At 53.1% G+C, this 7194-nt stretch overlaps 1 protein-coding gene across 14 annotated transcripts in view; it reads left to right on the top strand.

Annotated features, from left to right (window-relative positions):
* The first annotated feature begins 733 nt into the window (after positions 1-733).
* The window catches only part of Pitpnm2 (phosphatidylinositol transfer protein membrane associated 2), a 137278-nt gene continuing 130817 nt past the window's right edge, over positions 734-7194 (top strand). For 9 of the 14 annotated variants that reach the window (XM_020159452.2, XM_074060692.1, XM_020159454.2 and 6 more), the window contains exon 1: positions 734-845. The gene's annotated coding sequence lies outside the window, so the exon portion shown is untranslated. Of the gene's footprint in view, positions 846-1964; positions 2297-7194 lie in introns of those variants that run through there. The other 5 variants (XM_020159446.2, XM_074060689.1, XM_020159442.2 and 2 more) reach the window with 4 other exon arrangements.

The following is a 7194-nucleotide window of genomic DNA, read 5'->3' as shown; positions in this document are numbered from 1 at the left end:
GCGGCCTCGTGTCCCGCGACCCCGGCTGTTCAAGGGCACGGCTCGGGCCTCGGGGTTTGGACTCGCCCTCGCCCTTGCAGGGGACTGGCGGGCCACCGCAACAGGTCTGCCCTTGCTCAGCCTACACGGTTAGCGTTTTCCTTCCACCCTCACACCACACTTGGCCCCGAGGGTCCCGTGGGTCCGTGGGGTGGGACGCGGGCCCCGGTGCCCACGTGGAGGCCAGGACGGGCCTGCGCTCGTCCTCCGAGTTCTTACCGCAGTTTGTTCCCCGCCTCGTCGTCTGACTCCCGGGGAACTTCGTTTTCCACTGATGCCGCCGCGACGGCGGCCAGGCGCGGGGCCCGAGGGCTGCCCGAGTCTGAGCGGGCTCTTCCGGCGAAGGCGGCGGCCGGCCCGACTCGGGCAAAGACGCGCCCCCGCCGCCGCCGCCGCCGCCGCCGCTCCCCCGTGCGGCCTGAGGAGGCGCCGCCCGCCGCCGCCACTGAGGGAATGCGAGCCGGGCCGGCGCGCGCGGGTAGCAGCGGCCGCTGAGGCGCGGGGCACGGCGGCGCCGCAGCTCAGAGCGCTCCAGCCGGCCCGGCCCGCTTCCCTCTCGGCTCAGCTCAGCTCGCGGCGCCGCAGGGAGCGGCCGGCGCCAGCACGTGCGCCGCCGCGCCCGCCGACGGCCCGGAGCATGCCCGCCGCTGCCCGGACGCTCGCCCGGGGCCGGCTGCTGACGGGGGCGCGCGGGGCCGCGGGGTGCGGGCGGCCGGGCCGGGGCCGTGGGACCCGCGCTGCCCGGGAGGCGGCGTAAAGCAGCGGCGGCCCAAGCGACCGAAGAGGACGAGCGCGGCCGGGAGCGGGTGAGTGAGCGTGTCTTGTGGGCGGCGGGCGGCCCTCCCAGGCCCGCGGGAGCCCACAGTGCCCGGGGCAGCGGCTGGGGACCCGCGAGGGTGCCCCGAGGGCCCGAGAGGCGCCGCGGGCGGGAGCGGAGCACGGCAGACCCGGGCCGGCGCGCGGGGAGGAGCGGGAGGCGGGCGTGGCGGCCGGGACCTCCGCCCCGGGGATCGCCGGCATGAGTCGCTGGACCCCATTGGTGTCGGGTTGTGGAGTACCCCTCCCCCCTGTGACAAGTGTCACCGCGGTTAAGGGGCAGGTGTGAGTGTGTGGGGGGGGTGCAGTGCGGCGCGTGCGCCAGCGACCCCCGCTCTTGCTGAAAGCTGCGGTATGGCTGGCGGGAAGCGGGGCTTTTTGGCTGGCTCCGTGCAGCGGCCAGCAGGACATCCCTCTTGCCCTGCTTGCTGGGTGGGCGCTGGGGCCCAAGGTTGGGGTGTCGCTCTTCTCCATCCCAAGTCTCCTTTCCTGCTGTCCTGGGAGATGTCAGCTCCCTGTTAGGGCCACAGCTTCCTCTTCCACCCACCCCACATCCTTCCTTATCAGTGGCAGGCCTGATGGTGGCTTGGGGAGACAGAAACTTTAATGTCCTCCTTCCCCTATGTGCACACTCCGCCCTCCCCTTCCTAGATGGATATTGCAAGTAAACACAGTGCCTGCCACATAGATGCCATCTCAAGGCAAGGCCTCTAGCTTTGTCCCTTTTGTATGGATTTGCTGCTTCTGCATAGAAATCCTAGATTCCGATCTCTTATCTCCTCTTATCTCTGAAACTCTGGGCCTCCCTGCCTTCTCTCTGCAGAATCTGGCTTCTTCAAAGGAGACCACAACTGAACGTCTTTCTTTTGTCCACTGCCAGCTTCCCCCCCCCCCGACTCCCCCTCGACCCCATCTGAGAGGCACCACAACTTGTAGGGTAGGCCCCCTCTAGGAGTGAAGGGGAAAGTGCTAAATACCCTCACCCTCATCTGAATGCCCCTCTTCCCCCTGAACCCCCCCCCCAGCCCCGCACTGTGTCCTGTGTCCTATCTGTGCAGCTCTTATCACCGTCTGCCTTATTTTATGGTTACTTTTGTGCCTGGCTTATCTCCCCTGGTAGATTGTGAGCTCCTGAGAGTTTGATTCATCTCAGGTGCTTGCCCTGGTCAGCACCCTGTGCGCAGTCAGCTTGTGCATGGAACAGGAGTCCCTCTAAGGTTTGCCTCCCCACCCTCTCTTGTCTGGCTTCAAGACTGTGGCGAACCAATTCTTTTTCTTGGGTGGAGCTGTGTTCTGGGGTGAGAATGATGTCCAGCCCTTTCCCGCTGCAGAGGAGCACAGTGAGTTAGGAAAGGCTGTTCCTGTAGGGAGTGACTTGCCAAGAGATTAGGACGGCACATTCTCTGCCATGAAGATGACCAAGCCCGGCTGTACTCCAGTGGTGAGTGTGGCATGGGCCATTCTCTCTTCTGGCCTTCCCTGGCTGGCCTCCCCTCCAACTTGCTATATAAACTTCACTAAATCTCCAGCTTTTCTTGGTCTTGGTTGCTCCTTATGGAATCTGAAAGAAAACTCCTCTCCATATACAAGGCCCTTGGGATCTGGACTGTCCACCCTACTTGCCTTTGCTCCATCATCGTGTCATTCTTCACACTCTAAGCTCCAGTCTTGAGGCTTCTTCAAAGTTTTCCAAGTCCCCATGTGCTTATCACCTCTTCACTTATGGGGACACACTTTGTCTTCCCTGGCCTTCCCAGGAGGTCAATCCCCTCTGTCTCTGCACCACCCTAATCTGACTGCCCAGGAGGAATGACTGCTGTTTCCATGTGGCTCCCGCAGGGTATGAGCCCTGAGGCAGTTGATGCTGCATCCTGTTTCCTCTGTCCTCAACATGCAGTAGTCACCTAGGGAAATGTTGACTCAGTAGTGAGAGATCCAGTCCCTTGTGGTGAATTCTCCTGCACATTATCTTCCTCCCTGTCTGGAGGCCTGTTTTAATAACAGGCAGATGTTTTCCTAACCAGCCCTGCCGGGTAAGGCTTTACAACTTGGTTTTTGAGAAGAGCCAGTCATGGAGGATGTGCAGTTATTGGAAGAGATTAGAAGGGGAAATGTCTGCTGTGTCAAGATCACTGCCTTGCTGTTTTTGGAAAAGAAGTTGGGGCTGTGTGCTTGTGAGTGGGAGGACGGTGATCGGCCCTGATGTCTTTCACTGTTGCTGCCCATGCAGTCAGTCTGGAGGGACCCATTGTTGCCTGCATACCATGTCTCAGATTTGCTCAGATGAGCTCAATCCCTGTGCAGATGGCCACCCTGAAACCTGCTTAACAGGACCCCCTGCCTCCAGACACCTGAGCAGCTAAAGTGGTCTTTGCACAGCTTCTCTGAACATTTGGCTGATGTTTATTGAGTTTTTCTGGGTATGCTGACATATTATCAAATAGAGCCATGGCAAATCTTGTCTGGTAATGTGAGGTGTCCCCTCAGCTAAAGGATTCTTACAGTGTTTCGCATGAAAAATAATTCCACTTAGAATTTAGGGCCGTCCCTGAGGACCTAGGTTGCTTTCTCCTCTGATAATGAAAAGGAAAGCAGGGAAGGAAAACGTGTATTGTTTGCACACTCTGCAGCACACAGTATGCAAGCAGGACTCCCTGACCCTTCAGGGTAAATGGTATTCTTTCCCCATTTTTCTGAGGAAGAAATCTAGAATCAGGGAAATCAACTGATTTGACCACAGTCTACTTGGTTTTGTACCCATTTCTGCCTTTTTCCATACCACAAAGCCTTTCTGACTAATAGGATTTCCCTTTTCTCCTTGGCTTCCAGGATGCTCACCATACAATTCAGTATTCATCCCTTGTAGCACTTATACTCAGCCTCATGGTCAGCATGTTTATTTTTACTTTATTGTCTATCTCTGTATGTGTATATGTGTTCACGTGTAACTCTATCTACTATATATATACGTATATATGTGTATACATATATATATATATATATATATATATATATATATTTTTTTTTTTTTTTTTTCCCTGAGATAGGGTCTTGCTATGTAGCCAGGGCTGGCCTCAAACTCACTGTCCTCCTGCCTCAGCCTCCAGAATATGGGGATTGCAGGTGTGGGCCCCCATACCTGGCTTATCTATATTCTTTATAAGTCATCACAAAACATTTATGGAAAACAGTGGACAGATAGGTGAATTGAATGCAATAAGTAGCATTTCACCTAATGCTTATGCCAACTCACAGTGTGATTAGAGGTGACTCCTCAGGTAAACCAGGGTGTGTATGTGTGTGATAATTGGTGCTCAAAGGCAGAGTTCAAAGAGGCAGGCGCCCTTTCTGTGTAATGCAGTCAGGGCTGACTTCCTGGAAGAGTGGAATTTGAAGAATGGTGCAGTTCTGATTAGCCACAGCGACTGTAAAGGTGTGTAGGACTTAAATCAATGACAGTCACCATAGCCCCACCAGAGCAGGCCTTCCAGGGGAAAGGGGAGAATTGCTCCAGAGCCTGAAGCAGGGGGCCTGGTGATGCTTTTTCAAATCCTTATCCAAGGAGGGAGCTGTTAGGGATGCAAGGCTGAGGCTGGTAGAAAGAACTGAGTTGCTCAAGGCCACGCTGCCAGCCTGGAACCAAGGTCCCTAATTACCAGCTAGTCCTCTTTCTTTATGCTCCCAAGGCTGGCGGTGGCCACAGCCCTTACATAGCTCCTTTTTTCCTGTATAGTGAAATACAAGGGTATTGACTTCCTTAGGCCCAGCCTAACAAACGCCATGACAAAATCTGCTAAACTTTTATGGCCAAAGGCAGAAAGAGTGCTATTAGGAGGGAAGGCTGGCATTTGCTTATATTACTCATATCCACAATTGCCCTTGCCAGAGGACAAAACTGAAGTTAACTAGTAGCCAGGATCCAGTAACAGACAGATGAAAACCTCAAGCAACCATAAGCATGGTAACACACACCTGTAAGACCAGCACTTTTGGGAGGTGGAGGCAGGAGGATTGCAAGTTGTAGGTAAACTGGGCTATATAGCTACACCCTGTCTCAAAAAAACCAAACAGCAACAATAAAAATAAAGCCCAAGCAACTGCCTTGGGGAAAGAAAGAAAAGTTGGTATCACTCTCTCCTGGCTGAAGTCCTACATCACAAAGCTTTCCTGTAAGTGCCTTCACCCTGTATGTTGTCCCTTCCCCCTGGTGTGGCAGTCAGAGATTGAGCTCAGGGAGAACAGAGGGGTCATGGGTAGAGCAGGTAGAACCTGATAGAAGGAGCAGGGATCTCCTGAGGCTGACAGTGAACTCAGAGCAGAAACTGACAGCTCAGGCTTCTTGCCAGGTTGGATGTGCTAACCTGCAGCCATAGGAGCAGGTGGCCCTGTAGAGTGGAGCACCTCTGTCAATAAAATATGGTGTGCCTCACATATGCATAGACTGCTGAGTCTTGTCATTCAAGGTGTATAGGTTCACTCAAGTCACGTCAGACATGGAGTTAGTACTGCCTTAATATATATAATCCGTTTGTGAACATTGAACTCATGGTCGACAGCACTGTAACTTATGCCTGAAGGAAGTTGATCTAACACATATTTTCCCTGCCTGCCATAACTTCACACAGGAGCACTAGACAATACTTTTAGCACTATGCGTGTGGTCATTTTAAACAAATGAACACGAATCAACCAAAATCACAGACATGCGAAAAAGGTGGTATTAAACAGGACACAGGAGGATACTTGTTAACAGTATAAGAGCTGAAACAGGCAAAGTGTCCCCTTATTCTGTCTCAGCTGGGAACCTGCACATCAGGTGACCCACATTTTTTGCCTTGTGCACAAGTTTGAACATGACCTTGAAAGCACTATAAGCATGGATTTGGGGGGAACAGATAAATCTTAGTGAGTAGATGAATCTGCAGATACAGAACCCACTATTAATGTAGCCCTGCCACCTTAAACCTCATGTATATCCCCTTGCAGTGTGTCCAGCCCAGATCAGGGCATCTCGCTGCCATTCAACCAGTGCTTAGAGATGAAGGCCAGTGCTCAGATTACTCATTGTGGTAGGTGCTAGAGAAAGGAGACCTTCCCTTCACCCCCTACAGCTTCTTCCAGAAGGGCCTGCTTCCTGCTGAGTGGTGCCAATCTCCCCCTCCCACAGGACAGGAAAGACCCTATGCAACGGAGTGTCAGCAGTCCCGTGTCCACCCACGACAGAGCTGGTCCTTGCTATAAGGAGCTGAGGGCAGGCCTTCAACCCAAACACATGATCTTCCTCCTTAAGTGTTTCAGGCCTCAGTAAGGCTTCCTGGGCTCCATGCCTCCAATCCTGGCTTCTTACTTCTGGGTCTCTCACACTAAACCTTTCCAAAAATGTGCCTCCATGTGCCCTGTCAAGCATTGGTACATCAGTCCTGCAGGCTACTACTATTTTTCTTCTCCAGGGTTCTTTATTTCCCTTTGAGAAGTACCTTCTGAAGAGGGACTTCATTGCCTTTTTCTGTGATCAGTCTCCTGCCCAGGTCTGCTCACAGGCCGTGCCTCTTTCCAGCCTAGTCCTGTGACTGGATTCAGGCTCTGCAGCCCCCTGGCCTCCTTGTGAGGGCCCAGGGAGCATCAGGTAAAAGGTGCAGTTGGGAGGGGGACAGTGAGGGCTGTGTGTCTGGCAGAAGTAGGTGGCCATTCCTGTTGTCTCCATGAGGGAACAGCTTCTACCAGCCCAGAGTCAGAGCTTATGGCAGGTCCAGTGTGCTTCATCTTCCAGGGGGTAGGACGGACCCTCTCTCCTACTGACGGCCCATTAATTGCTTTCCTTGACGCTTTGTAAGAGTTGACTTTTCACTTGGATTTTTTTCTTAAGAGGGAGAAAAACCAAACATTTTTTGCAATTATACTTTTCCCCACTTGGGTAATCACACTGAAAAAAAGCATTAAGTCTTTTGAAAACCGCACATAAGTGAAGCTCGCTGGGCAGGGGGAGGGGGAGGGACATTTAATCAGCAGAGCCGGGCAGATGTGCCAGCGGTTTGGAGGGTTGTTGTAAAGAAACGGTAATTTCGCATTTATTTGGGGTTTGCTCATTGCAGCATATTTCAATTAGTTCGTCAGTGTTGTGCATCTGACAGGCCAAACATTTATTGTGGTTGGACCATCTGGGAGGTGGGAGGCCTGCAGCCTTCCCCATGGCAGTCAGTTACTTCCAGTCTAAGGAAATTTGTGTGATGTGTTTAAGAAGCCAACACTAAAACACCACTAATAACAAAAACCTCAGAGTTCCAAAAGCACACTCCCTTGCTCAGCATCCCCAGACATGCATAACTGAGACTTCATTTT

The sequence above is a fragment of the Castor canadensis genome, chromosome 18, assembly GCF_047511655.1.
Source record: "Castor canadensis chromosome 18, mCasCan1.hap1v2, whole genome shotgun sequence".
NCBI lineage: Eukaryota > Metazoa > Chordata > Mammalia > Rodentia > Castoridae > Castor > Castor canadensis.
Note: the sequence above shows the minus strand (reverse complement) of the source record. Positions and strands in the feature narration are given on the sequence as shown.